Here is a 25,151-nt window from a genome sequence, read left to right on the forward strand (position 1 = left end):
TGACATGATCACGTATTCACATAAAAGTTACACCAAAGATACATATTTGAACACTTACATCGAAATTAACATTCCCTGTGTATTACAGAGCTGCCCACGAAATTTATATTTATGCAATAATGATTTTCACTTTTCGTAATTTATGATTTTATTTATTTTTAATTAAGCTCAACGTAGACCTAAATGGTGCCGCAATCACTATCTTTCTGGAGTGCACATATTCTTGCGTAGAACTCTTACGAAATGTTCTCATAATTATCAAAAAACATGAATAGTAATGAAGGATGAGTGCAATGATAAACCAAGCTCCCCTGCGAGAAGACAAAAAGTGGTATCGGATTATTCTTAAGTGCAGACACCGGCATCGATCTATTCAGTTTGCAAAAAGAATATCAACCTAGGGTTGTTACAATCTCCAGGTTTCTTTGTACACTACTTTAAGACCCACTTCTCTAAATAATTCCTATTCTCACTCGTTGAGATTTACCACATATTCGGTAAATATTGTAATTATGACCCCAATGGAAATAAAATGGAGGGTGGGTGGGAGATTTGGTTAGGAAACGTTGATAGGAGTTACCCAAAAACTTGTTTTCTGAATTCCGAGTGATAAGGAGAGGTCGAGTCGATGTCGTGTTAGTGGGTAATTGACATTAGAAAATGTAGAAAGCAGTTGACACTTATAAGCAAGCGATTCATCACATTCAGAAAAAATACAGGGTTCGAAGAAGCCCTTCTAAATACTTTAATTCGTTATTAACATTCACAATGTTGTATTCTTAATATACTCTAAGACAAAAACATACGACGCATCACGAAGGAGTTATACAAATTGGTTTCAAACTGAGGTGTTGACGGATTTTGGCAGCTGACGGATGAAAGTGCGACGCTGCAGCGCAATTTCACCGCGAATGCCAAGTACTATAAACATGAAACATGTCGCAAAGGGCATAACGTCATTACGAATTTCATTCCGTGTACTATGTTGAACAGGATTATGCCCCTGCATGCTGTCAAACAGTAAAATGTGATGAGTGGTGTGGCCCTCAACCACGCACCCTCAGACTCAGAATTGCAATATTAAAAGTTTTGGCTGGTTTCATTGTCTAGGGACTGGGATACGTAGCTGCCGCATTACAGGCCAAATGCTACTGAGTCTACAGTATACGATAAGAATACACACATGAATCGAATGGTCGAAGGTTTCTACACTCCTGGAAATGGAAAAAAGAACACATTGACACCGGTGTGTCAGACCCACCATACTTGCTCCGGACACTGCGAGAGGGCTGTACAAGCAATGATCACACGCACGGCACAGCGGACACACCAGGAACCGCGGTGTTGGCCGTCGAATGGCGCTGGCTGCGCAGCATTTGTGCACCGCCGCCGTCAGTGTCAGCCAGTTTGCCGTGGCGTACGGAGCTCCATCGCAGTCTTCAACACTGGTAGCATGCCGCGACAGCGTGGACGTGAACCGTATGTGCAGTTGACGGACTTTGAGCGAGGACTTATAGCGGGCATGCGGGAGGCCGGGTGGACGTACCGCCGAATTGCTCAACACGTGGGGCGTGAGGTCTCCACAGTACATCGATGTTGTCGCCAGTGGTCGGCGGAAGGTGCACGTGCCCGTCGACCTGGGACCGGACCGCAGCGACGCACGGATGCACGCCAAGACCGTAGGATCCTACGCAGTGCCGTAGGGGACCGCACCGCCACTTCCCAGCAAATTAGGGACACTGTTGCTCCTGGGGTATCGGCGAGGACCATTCGCACGCGTCTCCATGAAGCTGGGCTACGGTCCCGCACACCGTTAGGCCGTCTTCCGCTCACAACCCAACATCGTGCAGCCCGCCTCCAGTGGTGTCGCGACAGGCGTGAATGGAGGGACGAATGGAGACGTGTCGTCTTCAGCGATGAGAGTCGCTTCTGCCTTGGTGCCAAAGATGGTCGTATGCGTGTTCGGCGCCGTGCAGGTGAGCGCCACAATCAGGACTGCATACGACCGAGGCACACAGGGCCAACACCCGGCATCATGGTGTGGGGAGCGATCTCCTACACTGGCTGTACACCTCTGGTGATCGTCGAGGGGACACTGAATAGTGCACGGTACATCCAAACCGTCATCGAACCCATCGTTCTACCATTCCTAGACCGGCAAGGAAACTTGCTGTTCCAACAGGACAATGCACGTCCGCATGTATCCCGTGCCACCCAACGTGCTCTAGAAGGTGTAAGTCAACTACCCTGGCCAGCAAGATCTCCGGATCTGTCCCCCATTGAGCATGTTTGGGACTGGATGAAGCGTCGTCTCACGCGGTCTGCACGTCCAGCACGAACGCTGGTCCAACTGAGGCGCCAGGTGGAAATGGCATGGCAAGCTGTTCCACAGGACTACATCCAGCATCTCTACGATCGTCTCCATGGGAGAATAGCAGCCTGCATTGCTGCGAAAGGTGGATATACACTGTACTAGTGCCGACATCGTGCATGCTCTGTTGCCTGTGTCTGTGTGCCTGTGGTTCTGTCAGTGTGATCATGTGATGTATCTGACCCCAGGAATGTGTCAATATAAGTTTCCCCTTCCTGGGACAATGAATTCACGGTGTTCTTATTTCAATTTCCAGGAGTGTATCACTCGGCAATTGCGAATTATGAATGTGACATATAAATTTATAAATGAAAGATTGCAATTAAATAAAATCTGCAGGCACTATCTTAATGACTTTAAATGATGAGTACGACAGTAGAAGTACTTTTGAGAATGCGGTATATTTCTGCAAAACACTTATTGGTGTCGATGGTCCAGCAATTAAATAAAATGTTAGTTGAATAACAGGAAAAACAATAGATTCCTACTTCACGTAATTAGTTATGATCAACAACATAGCTTACGAGATATTCACTGCTAAACGCATGCTACGTATTCAATGCAGAAGCCACGGAAATCTCACAAGTGCACAAGTCGGCACTACGAAATATTTCTATCTCCCGCGGCCACGCACAAAGTGCTCAACACTCTCCAAGCATTTCCCGCGACCGTCCGTCGCGCCTTCCTGTCCAGCGCTCCCACTGACTTCGGTAGTCGCCTACGCTAATAACGAGCACTGTGATTGGCTAGAGTGCTCCCGCCATGTCTCCAAGCCAACGGACACTCACAAACATATTGGAACACCTACGAAATACTGCATTTGCATTTAAATAACTTGAAAATAAATAAATATGCCTACGGCTGGACTATAAACACGCTCTAACACACATTATTAAATGCATAAACAAATCAAATAAAGATATATCAAAGGAATAGAAACAAAAGGTAGGCCAGTAGCCTAATGTCTCTGTACTTTCTAAAACACAGCAAATATTTAACCAATTTCTTCATGAGTAGTATATATCGGACATAAACAAAGACATAGATGAATAAATATATTTATAAGCATGGTGGTACCCGTTTTTCGTGTAACTGTGGAGTACTTATGGCTTGACACGATCGATAGTAATCGACCACTTTGACCTCCACTAACTAATGTACTATTTAAGTTACATGCCTGTAATTCATACCAATTTAGGTTTACACTAATAGTTTTTTAAGGACGTAGATCGACGAAATCGGATGAACCATTTAGATTTTGGAAATTCGTTGCTGGGTGTTACTTGTATAATTTATCGTCAGATACTAAACTTTAAACTAATAAATACATTGAAAATCTGAGTACATCATCAGAATCGTCGTGCAAATAATGGTAATGAACATCTTTATTTTGAGGTATCATCATTCGACTGTGAAATGTCTGCCGGTTTCACAAAGTCCGCCATCTTTGGCCCTCCCGGCGCACAGCGTCATCAAGAAATACCCAGACACGTACCCCTGTCGTCCGGCTAACGTGCGGCCACTACTTCCTCCGAACTTAACAATATTTTCAGGGCGCGACGACTCGCCCGTTACTTCACACGGATGAAAGTGTGACGCTGCAACGCAATTTCACCGCGAATGGCAAGTAATGTAAACAGGGAACATGTCGCAAAGGACATAAAGTCTTCGCGAATTTCATTCCGTGTACTGTGTTGAACAGGACTATGCCTCGCAGACAGGCGCGTGAAAAATATTTGCAGATGTCAGCATTTGAGAGAGGATATGTAGTTGCGCTCAAAGAAGTCGGCTCGTGTAATCGGCGAATCGCTCGACATTTGAATAGGGGCGATGCCACATTTGGTCTGGAATCTCACTGACAGGAGTAGAATTGCCTCCATTGAGAGTCCCGCTTCGAACTGAGCCCCGATCACCAGCCAAGACGCTTGTGGAGATGCCCCGGACAGCAGTGGGATACCAAACTGACTGCCGCCCGCCATACTACCAACTAGGAATGGTAGTCTGGGACGCTATGTCTTTTCATAGCAGAACCCTTCTGGTTGTCATCCGCGGTACCCTTACTGCACAGCGGTACGTCGACGACATTCTACGCCCCATTTTGTTGTCCTTCATCGTAAGCCATCCTCGGCTTACATTTCAGCAACATAATGCCCGCCCGTACGAGGCGAGAGTTTCTATAGTTTGTCTTCGTGCTTGTCAAGCCCAACCTTGGCCAGCAATGGCGCCGAAACTTTTCCCAACTGAGAACATTCAGAATATTATGCACCCTCCAATCAGCTCGGGATTTTGACGATCTAACACTGCAGTCCGACAGAATTTGGCACGATATCCCCAATCCAGCAACTGTTTCAATCAATGCCAGAGTCGAATAGCTGCTTGCATAAGGCAAAGGGTGGACCAACGCTTTATTGGCGTGCTCAGTCTAAGAATTTCTTTCTCTCGAATAAATCACCCAATTTTTCTGAAATTGTACTAATTGGTTTGGCTGTACACGTATGCCACATCTACCGATTTCCGTCCATTTCGGGTAATTCCCTCGTGGAACGTCAAAAAAAGTGTTCAAATGTGTGTGAAATCTTATGGGACTTAACTGCTAAGGTCATCAGTCCTTAAGCTTACACACTACTTAACCTAAATTATCCTAAGGACAAACACACACACCCATGCCCGAGGGAGGACTCGAACCTCCGCCGGGACCAGCCGCATAGTCCATGACTGAAGAGCCTCAGACCGCTCGGCTAATCCCGCGCGGCCTGGGAGCGTCTTTTTATTTCTTCAGAGTGACTCTGAAAGTGGTATATAAGTTCTGCTGTTTGGGCAGCAAAATAGCTGACGAAGGCTGAAGTAGAGAGGATATAAATTACTGACTGGCTATGGTACGAAAACCATTTCTGAGAAAGAGCAATTCGTTAACATCTTATATAAATTTTAGTGTTACGAAGTACCTTCTGAAGGTACACCATTGACCATTAGATTTGCTACACCAAGAAGAAATGCAGAAGATAAACAGATATTTATTGGACAAATATATTAGAACGGACATATGATTACATTTTCACCCAATCTGGGTGCATAGATCCTGAGAAATCAGTACGTAGAACAGCCACCTCTGGCCGTAATGACAGCCTTGATACGCCTGGGCATTGAGTCATACAGAGCTTGGATGGTGTGTACAGGTACAGCTGCCCAAGAGTAGTGACTGGCGTATTCTGACGAGCCAGTTGTTCGGCCACCATTGACCAGACGTTTTCAGTTGGTGAGAGATCTGGAGAAAGTGCTGGCCAGGGCAGCAGACGAACGTTTTCTGTATCCAAAAAGACGCGTACAGGAACTGCAACATGCGGTCGTGCATTATCTTGCTGAAATGCAGGGTTTCGCAGGGATCGAATGAAGGGTAAAGCCACGGGTCGTAAAACATCTGAAATGTAACGTCCACTGTTCAAAGTGCCGTCAATGCGAACAAGAGGTGATCGAGACGTGTAACCAATGGCACCCCATACCATCACGCCGGGTGATACGCCAGTATGGCGATGACGAATACACGCTTCCAATGTGCGTTCACCGCGATGTCGCCAAACACGGATGCGACCATCATTATGCTGTAAACAGAACCTAGATTCATCCGAAAAAATGACGTTAGCCATTCGTGCACCCAGGTTCGTCGTTGAGTACACCATCGCACGCGCTCTTGTCTGTGATGCAGCGTCAAGGGTAACCGCAGCCATGGTCTCCGAGCTGATAGTCCATGCTGCTGCAAACGTCGTCGAACTGTTCTTGCAGATGGTTGTTGCCTTGCAAACGTCCCCATCTGTTGACTCAGGGATCGAGACATGGCTGCACCATCCGTTACAGCCATGTGGATAAGATGCCTGTCATCTCGACTGCTAGTGATACGAGGCCGTTGGGATCCAGCACGGCGTTCCGTAATACCGCCCTGAACCCACTGATTCCATATTCTCCTAACAGTCATTGGATCTCGACCAACGCGAGTAGCAATGTCGCGATACGATAAACCGCAATCGCGATAGGCTACAATCCGACCTTTATCAAAGTCGGAAGCGTGATGGTACGCATTTCTCCTCCTTGCACGAGGCATCACAACAACGTTTCATCAGGCAAAGCCGGTCAACTGCTGTTTGTGTATGAGAAATCGGTTGGAAACTTTCCTTATATCAGCGCGTTTTAGGAGTCGCTACCGGGGCCAACCTCGTGTGAATGTTCTGAAAAGCTAATCATTTGCTTACCACAGCATATTCTTCCTGTCGGTTGAATTTCGCGACTTTAGCACGTCATCTTAGTGCTGTAGCGATTTTAATGGCCAGTAGTGTATTTGTATAAAATGTCAGTTTGCATAGAAGAAAAACGTGGACGGTAAGCAGTTCCGACAAGAAGAAACCAAAATCTTTTGGAAATTGGTGCCTTATAAGAATACTGATGGTAAGGTTGAGTACCTAATTATCAGGTACTCAATTGAATCTCGATAAAACGAAATTTATGACACAACTTGACTAAAAGAGGCGATTCGTTGATAGGACGCATCATGAAACATCAAGTAATCGTGAATTTGGTAATGCAAGGAAGTGTGAGAGGGTGATGGCGGGAGAAGGGGATAAAAATTTTAAGGACAGGAGTGATCGAGTTATGAATACGGTAAATAGGACAAATGGAAATATGTTCCAGTAGTTAGGCATATATGAAGAGATTTTGTTGCGAAACAAGCTGTATATTTAAGAGGTACAGAGGCGAGCGAATGTGCCTGGAGTTTTACCCGTTCACTGCTACTAGCGCCACGTCATCATAATGAAAAAATGTTAAAATGTGTGTGAAATCTTATGGGACTTAACTGCTAAGGTCATCAGTCCCTAAGCTTACAGACTACTTAACCTAAATTATCCTAAGGACAAACACACACGCCGATGCCCGAGGAAGGACTCGAGCCACCGCCGAACCAGCCGCACAGTCCATGACTGAAGAGCCTGAGACCGCTCGGCTAATCCCGCGTGGCTTCATCATAACGCACCTGTGCGTAGCATACAAGTATTGTGCCATAATTTAAGAATGAAATTAAATATTAAAGAAGCTTTTCCAAACTTTGTCAACATATGATTCGGTATATTAATGTCTAAACTGTCAAATCTCAAAATAGTCAGATGAGCATCTTTCCCCCAAATAAATCCTTTCGAAGAAAAAATAAGTGGCGCTACAGACAAAGCGGGAAAGCCAAAAATTGGTCAGATGTGCAAATGTATGTCAAAATCAACTGTTACAAGTTTCAACTTGATCAGAACAATATTTTGGTCAAAATCGGCCTTTTTACGAAAAATAAATATTAGACTTAAAAATAAGAAGAATCGTTTGAAGCTGCACTTCGATATAAAACATTAACTATGTGACGCCATTAAGCTATCTCTAATAATTTTCGAATAAATTACTGAAAACTAAATTTGGAACAAAAACGGCCTTACCTGTAATAGATTAAATATCATATATATGAATGATAGTTTTGATTACAGCATCTTACGAAACCCATTAAATAATAAAGCTACAAAAAATTTCAAGACCTTAATGTAGCCGGCCGCGGTGTTCTAGCGGTTCTAGGCGCGCAGTCCGGAACCGTGCGACTGCTACGGTCGCAGGTTCGAATCCTGTCTCGGGCATGGATGTGTGTGATGTCCTTAGGTTAGTTAGGTTTAAGTAGTTCTAAGTTCTAGGGGACTGATGACCAGAGTAGTTAAGTCCCATAGTGCTCAGAGCCATTTGAACCATTTTGAACCTTAATGTAGATAACAATCAATATAAGGTCTCTTAGAGTTGTAGCTCCGTGGTCATGTTCTACTATCGGTTCCGTTCTAAAAATTATAGCCGTCACAGTTTAAATACAGTCGGGCTGAAACTTGTTCTGTAGTTAAAGCCTACTTAACTCCATTCATATAAAAATTGCTGAGATTGTAAATTAATACACAGCAGTGTTACAAAATAATATGTGTCTGAGGAAGCAGCCATTTAGATGCTACTACTTGGGCGCAGAGCGGATGACGGCAGGTTGTTCCTTCTGTCTTCGGCCTGAAAGGCAGAGAGTGACACTTGCCCGCAGTCTCGAAGGTTTTCCAGAAGCTGTATGTCAGGAGGCTGTGGCGACACGTCGGGGAGGAAGGCCTGCTCCCTGGCGAACAGTTCGGCTTCAGAAGGGGCCACTCCACACAGCAGCAGCTACTTCAACTGCAACGTCGCGAGTATCTTGGGGCGGTACTCCTAGAAGTTTCCAGAGCCTTCGACAGCGTGTTGGACGATGGTCTTGTGTATAAACTACTTACTCAATGCCTACCGGTGACGCAGGCCCGCCTGCTCAAATACTACCTGACTGGGCGCACCTTCCACGTGCGCGCCGGCGACGGGACGTCGACAGCGCGTCCCATCGCAGCCGGAGTGCCGCAAGGGTCCGTCATCGGCCCCTTGCTCTAATTAGTGTACACCGCCGACGTCCCGAAGAGGCAGGACGTGCTTGTTGCACTCTACGTGGACGATACGGAGCTCTATTTCAGAAGCATCAACGCGAGGCTGGTGCGTCACCGCCTGCAATCGGCTTGCGACGTCCTGGGCGCTTGGGCCACCAAATGGCGGGTTAAGTTTAACGCAGCCAAAAGTCAGGCGGTGATCTTCACTAGGAATAAGATTCCTGCCGACCTCCAGGCACTCAGCATCATGAGAGGCCCCATCCCATGATCAAACACAGGACGCTACCTTGGCGTCACTCTGGACCGGCGCCTGACGCGGAAGGTACACATCAGGAAGCGCTTGGCAGATTGCCCTAGTCAACCTAGCGACGACCTTGCCCCCACACTGCGGCATAACTCTGTATCTGACACTAATCAGACCAGTGTTAGAGTGGTGTGGGGCAACGCGGCCGACTCGTCCATCCCAAAGCTGCAGACGGTCCAGAACAAGGCGCTTAGGATAGCGCTTCATCTGCCACGAGGCTTCAGCACCGGAGAACACAGAATAGCGGGAGTACCGCTGCTCAAACACCGATTCCGGCAGGCGGTACATCGTTTTTATGCGGCCGCCCGGATGTCGGAGAATGACCTCGTCCGCAAGTTGGGCAACCAAGTGCACTGGCGCCCGACCACAAGGTGGCCAGACCTGTTGCTGGAGTGAAGGCACGCCGCAACATGAGCCAGAAGAACTAATGGAAGCAATGCAACCGTGAGGACGATTCAAACGAGAAGACAACACTCCACACCCCAAGAAAGAAGTAGGAACGGCGTGATCCGCTCACCCTACAACTCACCGGAGCATGAAGCTCCGTGAATTAGCGTAGCTTAGCACAGCAGAGAGCTACTACTTCGCACCCAGCTATCAATCGGTCCGCGTTAGTAAAAAACCGGCTTATGCGCTGCCTTGGGTGACGTCACAGGCTGAAACTTAAAGCGTGTTCGATAAGAGTAGAAAGTGAACTCGCGAGAACTATACGCAGTCCTGGATCGTTTAAATTTAACCACGAGGCAATTTTCTCGGATGGACTTCGGCTGTGCGTGTGGGGTATGACTTTTGAGGTTTTTACTTATAGAGGCTCTCATATGTATACCACAGAGGCCGGTAACGACTCTACCTAAAATCATAATAACTGTTAGCGCATCGTATACCATTAGTCATAAACATATATTCTCGGTATGCTTCTCTCAGTTGTGTTAATAATTGCTCCAAATTAGGTTTGTAATACCACAATTCCTCTAATAAAATAACAGCTGCTGATGGATTTATTTTGTTTCCATAAAATGTCCTTGCAAGTTTGTCAATTCGAGCTTCGGTATCGGGAACCAAGAAAGCAAACCGGAGACTAACAGGATAATGTCGGATGTGTTCCCAGTTTTCGTAAAAAAAATAATAACGCCGACATCAGCTGAAACAATTTTATTTAAAATGTTATATTGCCTCTCCTTGTACAAAAGGTTAGTGTTAGAATATTCTTCACCATCATAGATACATATTCAACTTCAGACTGAATATTATCATCACCATTACCACTTACAAGAACACCTCAACAAAATCGATTAGTCAGAAAAAAAAGTATTTCTGGACCGCACTCTTTTTCAATACTTGTCCAATCACTAACTTTACTAAAGTGCGCGTCATTTATGACGGCCGCCGAGTTTAGGTTCGTTCTGAGCATCTGACGTCACAAAACACAGACAGCCAATGAAAAGAGAACGACGTTGCCAGAGCTCGACTGCAGTGCAGAGCACCGACGAGTGTCTTCAGTTTTAGAAACGTTCAGTCATAAATAAAGTAATTGAACAAAAGCAATATATTGAGAGCAGACTTTCTTTCATAGAAAGTTTGGAAAATGCATTCTTTATACCAATTGCTTCATATTCTGTTAATTAATTAAACCAAACAAGCTATAAGCCTCCTAGTTCAGGCGATAGCAAGGAAAGGTGTTTGTATCATTCTCACTAACTGCTTTTTCGCAATAAAGAACAGCGGTTATTGTTTATTTCCTATTGTACTTCGACGAAACGTGAGTAATTCATAATTATACCAACAGTGTTTGTCGGTATTTTGCGTCACATTTTAAAGTCCTCCGGGAGATATATTGAGGGACGAGTTGCGTTAGCGTAGTGGTTAAAGTGTTTGGCTGCTAAGCGAAAGGTTCAGAGAACAAATCTTAATCGGTGTTGAATATTTTTTTTATTTAAAAACAATATGAATTTTATTCGTTTGAATGTAATTTTTTGAAATTTCTAGTGGCTACTAAAATGGACCATTAGAAAAGTATACGCTATGGACTTATACCTCTGCAAAATTACGTGCAATGGTTTACTACATCTAATGCTGCACAATACCTGCGTTGAACATCGAAACAAAATTAAATCATTTATGGGGGGAAGGTATCAGTCAAGAAGATGTGTAAAAATCAAATTTTTGGGCCAAATAGTTTTTGTGAAATCGAATGATAAAGTGTGTCAAAGCAGTCGAAACACCGTGTGTCTGCAGAGGCGAGCAGTGCAGTGATGACAAAATCGCGCACATCGCGGATTGCGGGGAGCACGTCTCTGTAGCAGCGAAAGGTTTAATGCGGCCGTGGTGGCTTCACTTATTAACTGCGCGCTCCCCCCTAAACGTAAGTTTGCGAACTATACTATGGCGCTGCTTCTCTTGGCGCGTAAAACTGGCAACGCAACAATCTCCCGCGTCTGGGCGAGCATGCGCGAACCGCCAAGATAAAAGAATTTAACTACAACAGGTACAAATTTTTCTGGCCCACTGTAGGTCACAAAACAATATGTATTTTTACAAATATACTTCCTCCAAGGAATACCTGTTGAATCAATTCCTTGAATACTAAATTTACCAAGCTTATTACTAACACAGAGCTTAACTTTCTCCATATTACCGTTCTTCAAAAAATTTCTTATTAGCACTACTATCCAACGTTAGTCTCTACCCTAATATTTATACGATAGATATATGTCTTCACCTTGTTAATTATTACATTCTGATATTTATTAGCAAAAAAAAATTTATTACATTCTGATATTTAATAGCAAAAAAATTAATTTCATCCTTAATATTATACTGTCTAAAAACAGGAAATTGAACGGCATATGTATCGAATTTCCCTTCCACACGATCTGTTTTACCACCATAGTTAAATTCGACATTAATAGTTTCCACAAATTGCGTTCGCCAACGAAACAATTCGCACCGAGTTATCTCTGTCCGTGTCAGTCAAACGCCCGCTTACGCGCTACCTCGGATGACGTCACAGCCATGCTGCTGCTAAATGTATGTTTTTGGCACAAATAGGAAGTGAACGCGCCAGGACTGTACACCGTACTGGATCGCTTACATTTCACTGAAGTAACTGTTTGTGTGCCGCCCGTAATGTTAACAAAACCGCGTGGCAAGTGGTGATAAATTTTTTCTGTATTTCTGTCGAGCAATTAATTTTGATTATCAGAAGTCAGGGCGAAAGACCATATAATGGGAACTGACCGTAGAGGTGGCCTTTGAACTGCTCATAGTGCTGTTTAGGATAGAGACATCGAATCTGTTATTAGTATTATCGTCAGGAATATTACAATGTTGTGCGTGTTAAAGTTGATCAGCTATGTCTATCAATTAGGACCCAAAATCTTCATTTGTAATCATAGTTCCTCACCCGCTGATTAAATAGAGAATAAAAATATATCTTTCAGTGGGCTGGACAAGAATGTGGACTTGCAGACTGGAAACAATGGTCAGTATGTTCTCCATCGTTTTCTGGGTGACTACAGATATATTTTCAGGTGCTCATAAAGGACCGCGCCGCCGCCCCACATACGATGTATCGGCCGGGAAACAGAACAATGAAAGTGATCGGTTAAAAACAACGAATTCGCTATGCACTAACAGCATTCCGAAATGAAACGGCCAGAAACCAGTGCGAGGACAGCGCTAAGATTTACTTGCGAGTGGGGAAACTAAGCTGTGAATGTTATCCAGCGATAGAAGGAGGGAAGAAGACGACACTAGATCGCGCCTGTCACCGGCGCTGAGGTTAGAAGAAGACGGTGCGTCATCACGGAGCTGCGTGGATCTGCGAGCCACCTGCAAGCGACTGCGCGCTCACCGTGCCCGGCCCCTCCTGGAGCCATACCGCCACAGCTGCCGCCGCTGCCTGCATTACGTCGCAACATGTCGCATCACGTTTGCTGGTACATCGCGCCAGCATCGTTCGTCGAGATCAAGCAGTTAAGTCAAGAATATTTAAAGTATTTGTTAGGTGCTGCTAATAGGCTATTAAAAATGGAAAATATTGACAAGGATAATGTGAAAACTAAGATGGGACCCGTCTCTTACGATGACTCCTCAGAATCAGTAACTGAAATTAATGAAGATGGTTCCGTCGAAGTAATAAATCCAAAATCGGAGTGTGATTTTTCAAACTGAATTTCAGCATCACTGCAAAGTTAGAACCATTTTCTGATGACGAGGTAATTGAAGTTGAGCGCTAGAAGGAAAAAATAGAATTACTAAGAGTTACCACACAATGAAACTGAGTTAAATATGTCTGAAATTCATCTACGTCAGGGAACGCTAGAAACGTCTTTAAAACCGGTGGAAATGCCAACTGGCAATGTAGAGGCACCAAATTGAATGTAATTACTGTTGAATCGCATCATAAAGAACTGAACATTAAGATTGAATCTAGTAGTAAAGAACTAAAGTAATGCAGAACTGAACAATAAGATGAAATCAAATAGTAAACAGATAAACAGTAAAATTCAATTTAGAACTAAAAATAAAATGGAATTCAATAGCAGACACTTCAGTCAGATTGAGTCTAGTAATAAAGCATTAAAGGATGAAATGGCCTTCAAATTGAATAGTTCAAGTTATAAAATTGAAGCTAACCACCATGATCTGCAAGTCAAAGTAGGGAAACAGCTAAATAAATTGAACAGTACTTTCAAAAGTGAAATTATCGATGTTCGCAAAGACTTCAAAGAAGCAGATGAACTTATGGAAGGGAGGTTGTCAGAAAAAAGACAACCAATCCAAACTTTGCTCTAATCGATTTGAAGAATTATCTATTAGAGTAAATGCTTGTCAAAAAGATATTAATAAAGTAAAATCTGACTGTGTGAAATTGTAAGGATGTGGACAAAAGATGTTCTGACAGAGTAGAGACAGTAGAACTACAAGCAGAAGAACTAAATACTAGTATTACTAACATAGGAAATAGAGTATTACCTGATAGTTCTAGTAATACTATTGTACCGCATGTGGCTTCAGTTGACGCCGCTTTCATCGGATATCGTCCATTTTTACGTTTTGATCCCGACAAACAAATTCACCCATTAGAATTCTGGAACGATTTTGAGGATGTTTTGTCTAAGCATTGTCAGAGTGAGAGAAAATCTCTTTCATAAGAAGTCATTTGTCGGGAGATGCTTTGCGATGCTCAGCTAACGTAATGGTAAGATGTAAAACTCTTTCTCAATTTAAAACTGCGTTTCTTAACGAGTACTGGTCTCACAAGAAACAAAACGATTTCTTGAGAGACTTTTGGGGGGTGAAAAGTTTGCTCCAGGACGTGAGTCAGTAAAAGATTCTTTAAGAAGAGGGTTTTACGGTTGTCGCACATGACAGAAAAGATGAGAGCGGAAATGATTATCACGGGACTTGAAGATAAGCTGCCTTGGCGTTGGCAGAAAAGAATCATTTCCGTACCTACAGATAATATGGATAGGTTCATTGAATATTTGGAGCGTATAGAAAGAGTAGCTGCTGCCGAGGAGCATATGCTAAATATTAACAGGTCTTCTAACAATCACATAAACAACAGAAATAATGACGGTGGGAACGCGAATGTTAGAAGTAGGGAGATCTGGAATAAAAGGTCTAATTATCTTAGTCAAGGTCGTGGTAGAAGAAGAGGGGGTAGACAGCCACCACGCTTTCGCAACAATTATTATGATGATAGCAGAAATGTAAATAACGTGCCTTTGAGACAAGACGGAGAGCAGAATGCTACCCTATCTGATTCTGCATCAAATTAACACAATAGGCCGCGTGTGGGAAACTATGTCTCGTCTGTGAGGAAACTAGCGCTAGAAAGGCGGAAACAGTAATACAGCTAGTAACCAAAAATACAGACCACAGTCAGTCAACACACGCAGACAAATAACAGAGATGATGAAATAGGAACTTACAGTACCAGTGATGTGCTAAACCACTCTCCTAATATAGCTGACAGCGTTTTGGACACTTTAGAATAATGGGTCAAGGAAGGAAAAAAAACAATGTAGGTAATAGGGAGGAAGAGGTTAACGGGTTTGAATCTTATAGAGGCGAAGACGAGATAAACGCTTACATCTTCGACAATAACGGCAATATGAAGGCCAAAGTTTCTGTAGAAGAGGTAGATACAGTTTTGCAAGGTCTCGAAGAGGAGGAATCAATGGATGAAGGAGGTAGCAATAATAATGAGGTCAAGGAACCTGTTAGCTGAACTGAAAAAACAACTATGTTATATTTTGGAAACTTGTGGTAAGTTCCTATGGGACCAAACTGCTGAGGTTATCGGTCCCTAGGCTTACACACTACTTAATCTAAGTTAAACTAACTTACGCTAAGTACAACACACACACCCATGTCCGAGGGAGGATTCGAACCTCCGAGGGGGGTAGCAGAGCAGACCGTGGAAAGGCGCCTCACACCGCGCGGCAACTGTGTTATAGGTAGCAATGTTGCTCAGGGACGCAGTTGCTCAGAGTTAGAGAACAGTTTAGCTGATGTAGTCAAGTGCTTTAATTTAAAATTGGTGGACAGGCTGGAAAAGGCAGCTGAGAATGTAGAGATTTATAACACCGGGAATCTAAGCATGAATGCATTTGCAACTGAACAAAACTACTTTAGCTCGAAACAGATTGAAAAAGATTTATTAGAAGATATTTATGAGGAACCTGATCAAACTAGAATTACTCGCCTTATTATAAAACCTAACATCTCAGGAGTAATAGCGTACTGTCTTCTGGACATGGGTAATGAAGCAAGTGCTTTGTCCCAAGCATTTTTTGATTCTGTTCCTAATAAGAGTGAACTGTCTGTTATGAAAGTAAGTGGTTTAAGAATAATAGGTGCTACTGGAAAAGTTTCTAGACCTGTACAGCACGAATCTTTGATACCAATTGGTATAGGAGAAGTAATAATAGAGCAGCCTTGTTTAATCGTGCTCGGTTTAAGTGTTGAGATATTAATAGGCAAATATTTCTGAACAAAATATCAGGGGAGTATTAATTTTGATCAGAACAACTTAGTTTTAACCTTATCTGATTCTTAGGTAGCAAAAGAGCCTTTCATAGGAAGTTATACCGGCAGTAATAATGAAGCCTGAGGACTGCTTTTAGGGTGATGAGGAATAAAGGATACTTGCAGGAAGCTACTGAATTCAGTAGTAATGTGCAAGACGCTAATGCAGAAGGGAGCTGTATCCTAGAAGAGATAGAGGCAAAGGTATAGTCAACAAATCAAATTTCTGATAAACAAACAGCAGAATTAAGGGAAGTATTAACCACTCATCGCAATTTATTCTCGAATACACCTAGTGAAGTCAAAGCGTGTGATTGCCATTTGATTATAAAGCCTGGGCAGGTATTTTTCAAGAAACCCTACCAAATACATGTTTCAAGAAAGCGACCGGTTAAGAAATAAATTCAACGCATGTTGGAATGGAGTGTCATTGAGCAAGCAGATAGTGAATACAATAATCCACCGTTGTTGTGCCTAAGAGTGACGGCAACGTTAGATTAGTACTGTATGCACGCTGGTTAAATGAAATTGTAATAACAGAGAATGACTGTCACCAAAATATGGACGAGCTAATACAAAAGTTCGAAGGGATTACGTATATTACATCTATGGACGTAACTTTTCGATACTGGAAGTAGCCCCTGGCGAAAGAATCACGTAAATATACAGCCTTTTTGTATGAAGGAGTCTGCTACCAGTAAAAAGTAGTCCCATTTGGATTAAATATTTGTGTGTGTGCCTTTATAAGAGTACTGGCTCATGTATTGCGGCAGGAATTGTTGGATCAAGTAACTATGTATGTAGATGATGTACTGCTGGCAACTTTCACATGGGAAGAACATATCAGTCTACTGGACTGGGTGCTAGAAGCTATAGAAAAAGAAGGTATGAAATTGAAGTTAGAAAAGACTGAGTCTGTACGGGACAAAATAAAATTCTTGGGCCATGGAATTAATAGGGAAGGTATGTTACCTGATCCCTCCTAATTATCAGTCATTGAAAAATTTGAAGCGTCCCGAAATAAAAAGCAGCTAAGGTCATTGTTCGGTTATTCGCATTCTACCGCCGTTTTTTTAAAGATCGCTTATTTAATCCACCTTGTTTACTCACGTTGTTGAAGAAGTATACTCCATGAGTTTGGACTAAAAAGTGCCAGTCCGCTTTTGAAAAATTAAGAAACTGTTTGATGAATAGACTGCTTTTACACTAACCAAATTTTTAGAAACCCTTGGGCATGTTAGTTGACGGTTGGTTATGGAATTGCAATAGAGATGTTTCAAATGGAAACAGAAGGCGACCAAGAGGCACATAAAACAATCGCTTTTGCGAGTCGTTCACTACAACCTGCTGAGCGAAATTATGGAATTTCGGCATCAGGGGCACTGACCATCGTGTTTGGTATGCAGAAGTTTAAGCATTATTTGTTAGGGCACAAGTTGATAATCTATGGTGATCACAAGGCATTTACGTTTTAAAAAACCTGGAAACTGAGACATCCAAGACTAACCGGGTGGGCTATTTCCCTTCAGCAGTTCGACCTTGAAATTAAATACATCCAAGGGAAGAAGAACCTGGTAGTAGATGGGCTATCAAGAAGTGCTGAGTTGTACAGGGAATGAGATATTCCTTGCAGATAGAAATGAAGTAAGCATGTTAGCCATACATGAGTTCAAGGAAGAAATTACCTCAAAGAAAATATTTAAAAACTTAAGAACAAAGCAAAATGATGATGATCAGTTGACTTCAGTCAAAAGCCATTTAGGAGTCCCTGATTACCCGAAAGTAGTGCTTACATAGAGGAATTTTATTCTGAAGAAGAAATTTCGATTCAGAAAAATGGAAAATATGTTTTCCTTCGCAACATGTGGATCTGCTGACAGATTACGTATATCTACGATATGGCCATTACGGGGTCAAGAAATGCATTGCTAAATTAAGCGAGAAAGTAATTTTCGATAACATCTAAGGTAGAGTAGCACGATGGTTAGCATCCTGTGTTATTTGTGTGAAGGTAAGTAGCATAGTGCAGGGAATTCTGTACCTTGTAAATTTAAGGCATGTCTCGAAAAGGCCGGAATTCGCTATATAAGGATTTCGGCGTATTTTCCGCAGGAGAATATGACTGAGAGAGTTACGCGTGATTTAAAAAGACTGTGTAGAACTTACTGTGCCAGGAAGCATTCGACTTGGGCCGAATTTATAAAAATTTTTGAAGAAATCAACAGTCTTAGATATGATGCCACAAGCTTTGCTGCTTGTGAACCAATGTTTAATCAGGAACCCCGTAACATCCTTTCAAGCACGGTTGATTTTCCAGCTCTTTAGGTCAGAAGAAGACACAGGCTAGGGCAAACATATGTAAAAGAGCCTTGGACAAAAAAAGAAGGCAATACGCAAAAATTCCCCCATTGGTTTTCGGACTGGTGAACTAGTGTTGGTCAAAACTACAGAAAAATGTAAGAAAATTTCAGGAGAAACAAAGGAGTTTAAGCATGTTTGTCAAGGACCATTCAGGATAATAAGTAAGCCTCATGCAACACATACCGCTTGGAATACCCGAAAAGCAAGAAAAAACCAGGTCTACGAAACATTGTGGATCTGAAGAAATTTAAAAGCAACAATAACTAGTTTTTTAGGGAGTCTACCACTCTTTGTCAGATACACAGTTTGGTGTACTGTGCGGTCCCTGCTGGATGAAACTTTATTTCCTTTTCAAGTTTCATTCCCTTCTTCTGTCCTTTTACAGTAAATATTGAATAATGTCTTCATGTTGTAAATACGCTATTAGTTTGTAACGCCTTCCTAGTGAATAAGAATGACTCCCGAAAATGACTATACATGAATGACGACTTACAAAAGAATGTGAGAGCAGTTTGCAGTAATAAATTCTAAATGTTAAAATAATAATGAGTGTCTTTTGAGCATCAATAATACAAAAATCATTGCTGAGGTAAATAAATGATAAATGAGATCCACCTAAAGGGGTTAGTAACTAAAAAAATGCGGAAAACTTTGCATTAAGAGAAGTTATTGAAGCTGGAAATTCCTAAAATCTGGAACAATAAACTCTGCATAAATTAATAATTTTCAGTTGGGACTAAGTTTGTCTGAAGGTAAGAGAGTCATAATTTGGTACCTCCAGAAGCAGGTTAAAGCGTTTTGATATTAACTGAAAGAGATGTATGGAAGTGGTGTGACAATCACACCAAAAGTATATGAAGTAATGAGGTCAGAAGGCCGACAAAGAGAAAATGGAAAAAGAAGCGCCGAAATATACATACAAATGAAAATGGGAAGAAATAGGAGAAATGAAGTCAGTGTGCGGGCGTATATGGTTAAATGGTGAAAAATTGATTAGTAATTCCCTCTCGTCTCGTACAAAGGCTTGAGAAACGCATAATCTTGCTTTAGGCAGATGGTCAATTAACAGATAAATACTGACAACAAAATACAAATAAGTGAATGTATTAAGAAATGCAGATTGTAAAGTATTGACATGTTATAATAAAATAGCTTTCTAATATGTGTGTGACAAAACAAAGTAACTGCTGTCGAACAAATGACTTCTTTAAGATGCTAATCCATACAACTGACGCATATACAACGGTTACTCAGTTTTGTAAGGTACTCAATATCTAAAGTAATAAAATAAGTTGCAAACTACCCCAAAATGTATAAAAGAAAAGAGAACTGCAAAGTCTTAATAAGGTAGCGAACTGTTACGATTTCATGATGTAACGTATTGCCAACAATCATTTCGAAAAAGTTAATAACAAATTTCTAAAAAAAGAGGGAAAGCCAATCCTTTCTGGTAACTTATCAATTATTGCAACTATTGAAGGAAAGTAGAATATATTATGTGTTTTGTCCTCTGAACAGAAAATTGTGCTATGTTATCTGTTTCTCAGGGACATGGAGGCTTCATAAGACAGCGTACAAGCTGTAGTGGAGAAGGAAGCGAGTACGACACGATCTTCAATGAATCGTCCCCTTTGCTTTTAGTAATAAAATATAATGGAGAAGTGACTTCCCACCCTCTACCTCTAATGAAGTGACGTACGGGCGCTCATAGCGGTGCCTAGAATTGTGATTAAATAACTGAGTACTGAAAAGTGAAAATTTTGCGTGTTTGTCATTCAGGTAAAGATTGAAAAACTTACATCAAAAGTAATTTTGTAATAATCGAAAGTTTTATTTCATGTTTCTATGTAATTTTAGTACATGATTTGTAAAAGTTCGTTATGTCATGTTTTCTAAGTATGTATATACATGTGGTTATTTTGTGAGTGTAGTATTGAGGAATTCTGCTAAAATCACTTTCATTTAAAACAGGTCAGCTCTAGTATACCTTGTTTCTAATATTTAATTTTGTTCAATAATAAATTTTTTCACAAAAATAAATGGCGGGGGGGGGGGGGGGGGGGGGTGATGTAGCGAAACAAGCGCTGTGTCATTTAAGAGGTACAGTGGCGGATGAGTGTGCCGGGACTTACTGCTACTATAATCCGTTCATCATAGGAATAAACCTGATGTAAACAAACACAGACGCGATGATTTGTCAGAAGCCGTAGCACATGTACACTGATGTTATTACGCTCTTGGAAGTAGGTCCTACTTATGTATTAGATATCTTATTACTAAGTTACGTAAGATGAAACTTTAACATATTCAGATGTATTAACAGCCACCAACGTATTTCTTAATCATCCTTTAGCTACGTAGTTTTTATTTCAAAAACCGTTTACAGTTATAGCCTCTGCAGGGTTGTGCTCTGATTGTCGCACTGAGAATGCACAGCATGAAAATGGCTGACGCTGCTTTCTGTTCCGTAGTGAAACACGCGCGGAACACGCTTAAAAAGTGCCGAGAAATGGTCTGCTCTTAATACTTTTTATAAATTTACGGAGATAATCGTATAATCAATACACATGCCCACATTGAACGTGTAGCGCAGTCGGTAGCATAATGGAATATTAATCACATGCGGTTATTCGTGCGTTGGTTCACATTTCCCCTTTATCATTTTTTTCTCGTTCGATTTGAAATACCTACATCTCGTAATTATAAAATCATCAATTTTTATGAATAATGCACGACTTCTTGTTTTTAATTACATATTGGACGCGAAATTTCTGTTTCCATTTCATATACAAATTCTTAATTATCGAAGTTTTATGAAAGACTGTTCATAAAAGTAGTTTAAATTAAGAAATCATAACAATTTAATTTTTTTAGGCAAAATGAAAAATCAAATCCTCTTTATTTGGACTATATCCATCGTTTTATAACACAGGGGTAGATAAGTATCGTAGAAACATGAAAAAAATCATTTTCACAGCATCGTGCACATCTTACTAATGCTGTATTTTTACATTTGCTACAGTACCATTACAATATGAATCAAACATAACTGATCTGGAGCCAAGCTGCGGGATTTGGACAGAGAAGTAACCAGATTGTTAAGCTGCCAGACGCAGTGGAACTAACACACTCATCTTTTTCACCCGTCACTGCCGAACGCTGGCGGGATGCAGAGCGGCTCGTCATAGAAGAAGAAGAGAAAATGCTGGTTGGCTTTGTGGATTCTGTTGTCGATAGGCTCGTTATCAACCTAGCAGGTGACACTTCCAGAACTGAAATGTATTTCTCGGATTCGGGTAAGGAAGGAGCTAAGAGATTACCAGACGACTGACTGTAAGTAGTACCTCCAGTGGCTTCAATATTGAACTATACGGTGAAATCCTTCAAAACTCTCTTACGTTAAACACAGCTTATGCAGAAAAATTACCCTGTGGTTAAGTCAGGAATATTCATTATTCTTGCTTTTAATTACAACAGTACGTTAGCCAAAAAACGATAACGTGTTGCGGTTTTCGTGTAGTCGTTTAAGGAGCGTATTGTGAGAGATTTGCAGTGTATAATTTCATTCTAATTAAAAATTAAATGACATTCGATGCTGTCTGTATTGCTCCTCTGGTTGTCTCTTTTTACGTGTGAACTGCAGCTGGCCACGTACCTGTAGGCTAGTTGTCCAAGCTGACCGTCCAGTGCTGCCCAAGTTAAATGCACCAGTGAAGCTGTTGTCCCGTATTATCGCTAAGACGATGTGCGCGTAACGCACAGCACAAAACGTACCCTTATCATCGTACTTGACAGTACTCGAGACAGCTTCGCTGCAGTCCCACGTGAAATGTAAATCCAATGAGGTTCCAGAAAACGCGGAAGAATACATTGTGCAATTTTTACAGCAGGTTTATTCTTATGATGAACGGATTATAGCGCCACAACATCATAACGCGCCTGTGCGGAGCATACAAGTATTGCGCCTTAACTTAAGAAAGAAATTAAATATTAAAGAAGCTTTCCCAAACTTTGTCATCATATGATTCAGTATATTAATGTTTAAACTGTCAAATCTCGGAGTGATCAAATGAGTATCTTTCCCTAAATACATCGTTTTGAGAAAAAAATAATTGGCGTTAAATAAAAAGCGGGAAAGACAAAAATAGGTCACATTGTGCAAATTTATCCCAAAATCAACTGTTACAAGTTTCAACTTGATCAGAACAATATTTTGGTCAAAATCGGTCTATTACTGAAAAACTGAAGGAGCTAAATATTATACTTAAAAATACGAAAAATCATTTGAAGCTTCCGTTTGATATAACAACATTAACTATGTGACTCCATTAAGCTACCTAAAAATGTTTTCGAGTTATTTACTGAAAAATAATTTGGAACAAAAACGTCCTTATTTGTAATAGATTAAGTACCATAATATTAATGATAGAAAGTTTTGACTACAGCACCTTATGAAATCCATTAAATAATAAAACTGCAACTAACTGCAAGACCTTAATGTAAATAACAATCAATATAAGGTCGCTTAGAGTTATAGTTCCGTGTTAATGTTCTACTGACGGTTCCGTTCTAAAAATTATAGCCGGCAAAGTTCAAATACAGTCGAGCTGAAACTTGTCCTGTAGTTAAAGCCAACGTTACTCCATTCATATAAAAATTACGAGGATTGTAAATTGATACACAACAGTGCTATAAAATGAGATGTGTTCGAGGAAGTGGTCATTTAGATGGTACTTCTTGGGCGCAGAGCGGATGTCGGCAGGTGTTCCCTTCGGCCGTGCACTGCGCCCATAAATACGGCCTGAAAGGCAGAGAGTGACACTTTACTTCGCACCCAGTTATTAATCGGTCCGCGTCATAGGCTGCAACTAAAGGCGTGATCGATAAGAGTAGAAAGTGAACTCGCGAGGACTGGACAGCGTCCTGGATCGTTTAGATTTTTGAAGACACAATTAGCACCGAGCTATCTGTGTCCGCGTCAGTCAAACGCCCGCTTACGCGCTGCCTCGGATGACGTCACAGCCATGTTGCTGCTAAACGCATGTTTTTGGCACAAGTAGGAAGTGAAATCGCGAGGACTGTACACCGCCCTGGATCGCTTAAATTTCGCTGAAGTAATTGGTTCTTCCGCTCGTAACGTTAACAAAACCGCATGGCCAGTGGTGAGATTATTTTCCATTTTTGTAGCGGCAATTAAGTTAGGTTACTAGAAGTCAGGGCGAAAGACCATTTAACGGGGACATACCGAAGAGGTCGCCTCTGAACTACTCATAGTGCTATTTATAGTACGCTACGGTCGCAGGTTCGAATCCTGCCTCAGGCATGGATGTGTGTGATGTCCTTAGGTTAGTTAGATGGTTCAAATGGCTCTGAGCACCATGGGACTTAACTTCTGAGGTCATCAGTCCCCTAGATCTTAGAACTACTTAAACCTAAGGACATCACACACATCCATGCCCGAGGCAGGATTCGAACCTGCGACAGTAGCGGGCGCGGAGTTCCAGACTAGCGCCTAGAACCGCTCTGCCACCCCGGCCGGCAGGTTAGTTAGTTTTAAGTAGTTCTAAGTTGTAGGGGACTGATGACCTCAGATGTTAGGTCTCTTAGTGCTCAGAGCCAGTTGAACCATTTGTTTATAATATAGACATTATATTATAGTTATTATCGATTATTCTCATTTAAAAGAGCGTTTGAACTTGAATTCCTTTATGATGATAGTTTATGTTTTTTCTGAGCCCAAATTTTCTTCATGTGGTCACTGTGTTGTTTCTTTCGCTCCGCTGTCCATTTGCATCCTGGTCTCTCCTTGTTGTTGTGTCAAATTTATGTTTTTTATGATGTTCCTGAATTCAGTTCTATTTTCTGTATCGTTTACTGTTATGTGTGCTTGTCTGAGGTCCTCTTCAACTTCTTTTATCCATTATGTTTTTTCCCTGCCTGAGTTGATGACTTAAAGAATTCGCTGTGAAATTCTATTTTCATTCATCCTGTGGATATGTTCGTAGAGCTGCATTCTTCTTTTCCTTATTGTATCCGTAATCTTGTCTGTGTATTTATGTAATTCTGATGTTGGTCTGTTCTTCCAGATTCCTTGCTCTTGTATTGGGCCTCCGGAAGTACGACAGTGTTGCAGTGCCTCAATTTTGCGTTAATGCATATGGACTTTTTGTTATAATAGTTCCACGTGAGTTTATATACTTTCTGCAGTTTCTTTTATTCCTTCCTCATTGGCCTTTAGGTTGATCCCTGATGGCTGGATGATTTCTGCCAGGTACTTAAAATGTGGTACTTGTACGATTTCCCCATGGGTTGTCACAATAGCCAATTTGTCTTGTGGCACTTTTTCTATGAGTTGGGTTTTCTCATACGAGATTTGCAGGCCAGTTCTTTGTGCAATTTCGTGTAACTTCTCTACGGCGTTATTGGCTTCTTTTCTATTATTTGTGAGGACTCCAAGATCATCTGCAAAAGCTAAACACTTCACACTGAATCTATTAGCTTTTCTAATGCCAGTTTGGATTCCTTGGACTTCTTTTTCCCATGTCCTGATAATTTTTTGAAGAATGATATTAAAGTGAAAGTCCGTCAACCTGTCGCACTCCAGTTCGGATTTCAAATGGTT

Source organism: Schistocerca gregaria, chromosome 1 (assembly GCF_023897955.1).
Source record: "Schistocerca gregaria isolate iqSchGreg1 chromosome 1, iqSchGreg1.2, whole genome shotgun sequence".
Lineage (NCBI taxonomy): Eukaryota > Metazoa > Arthropoda > Insecta > Orthoptera > Acrididae > Schistocerca > Schistocerca gregaria.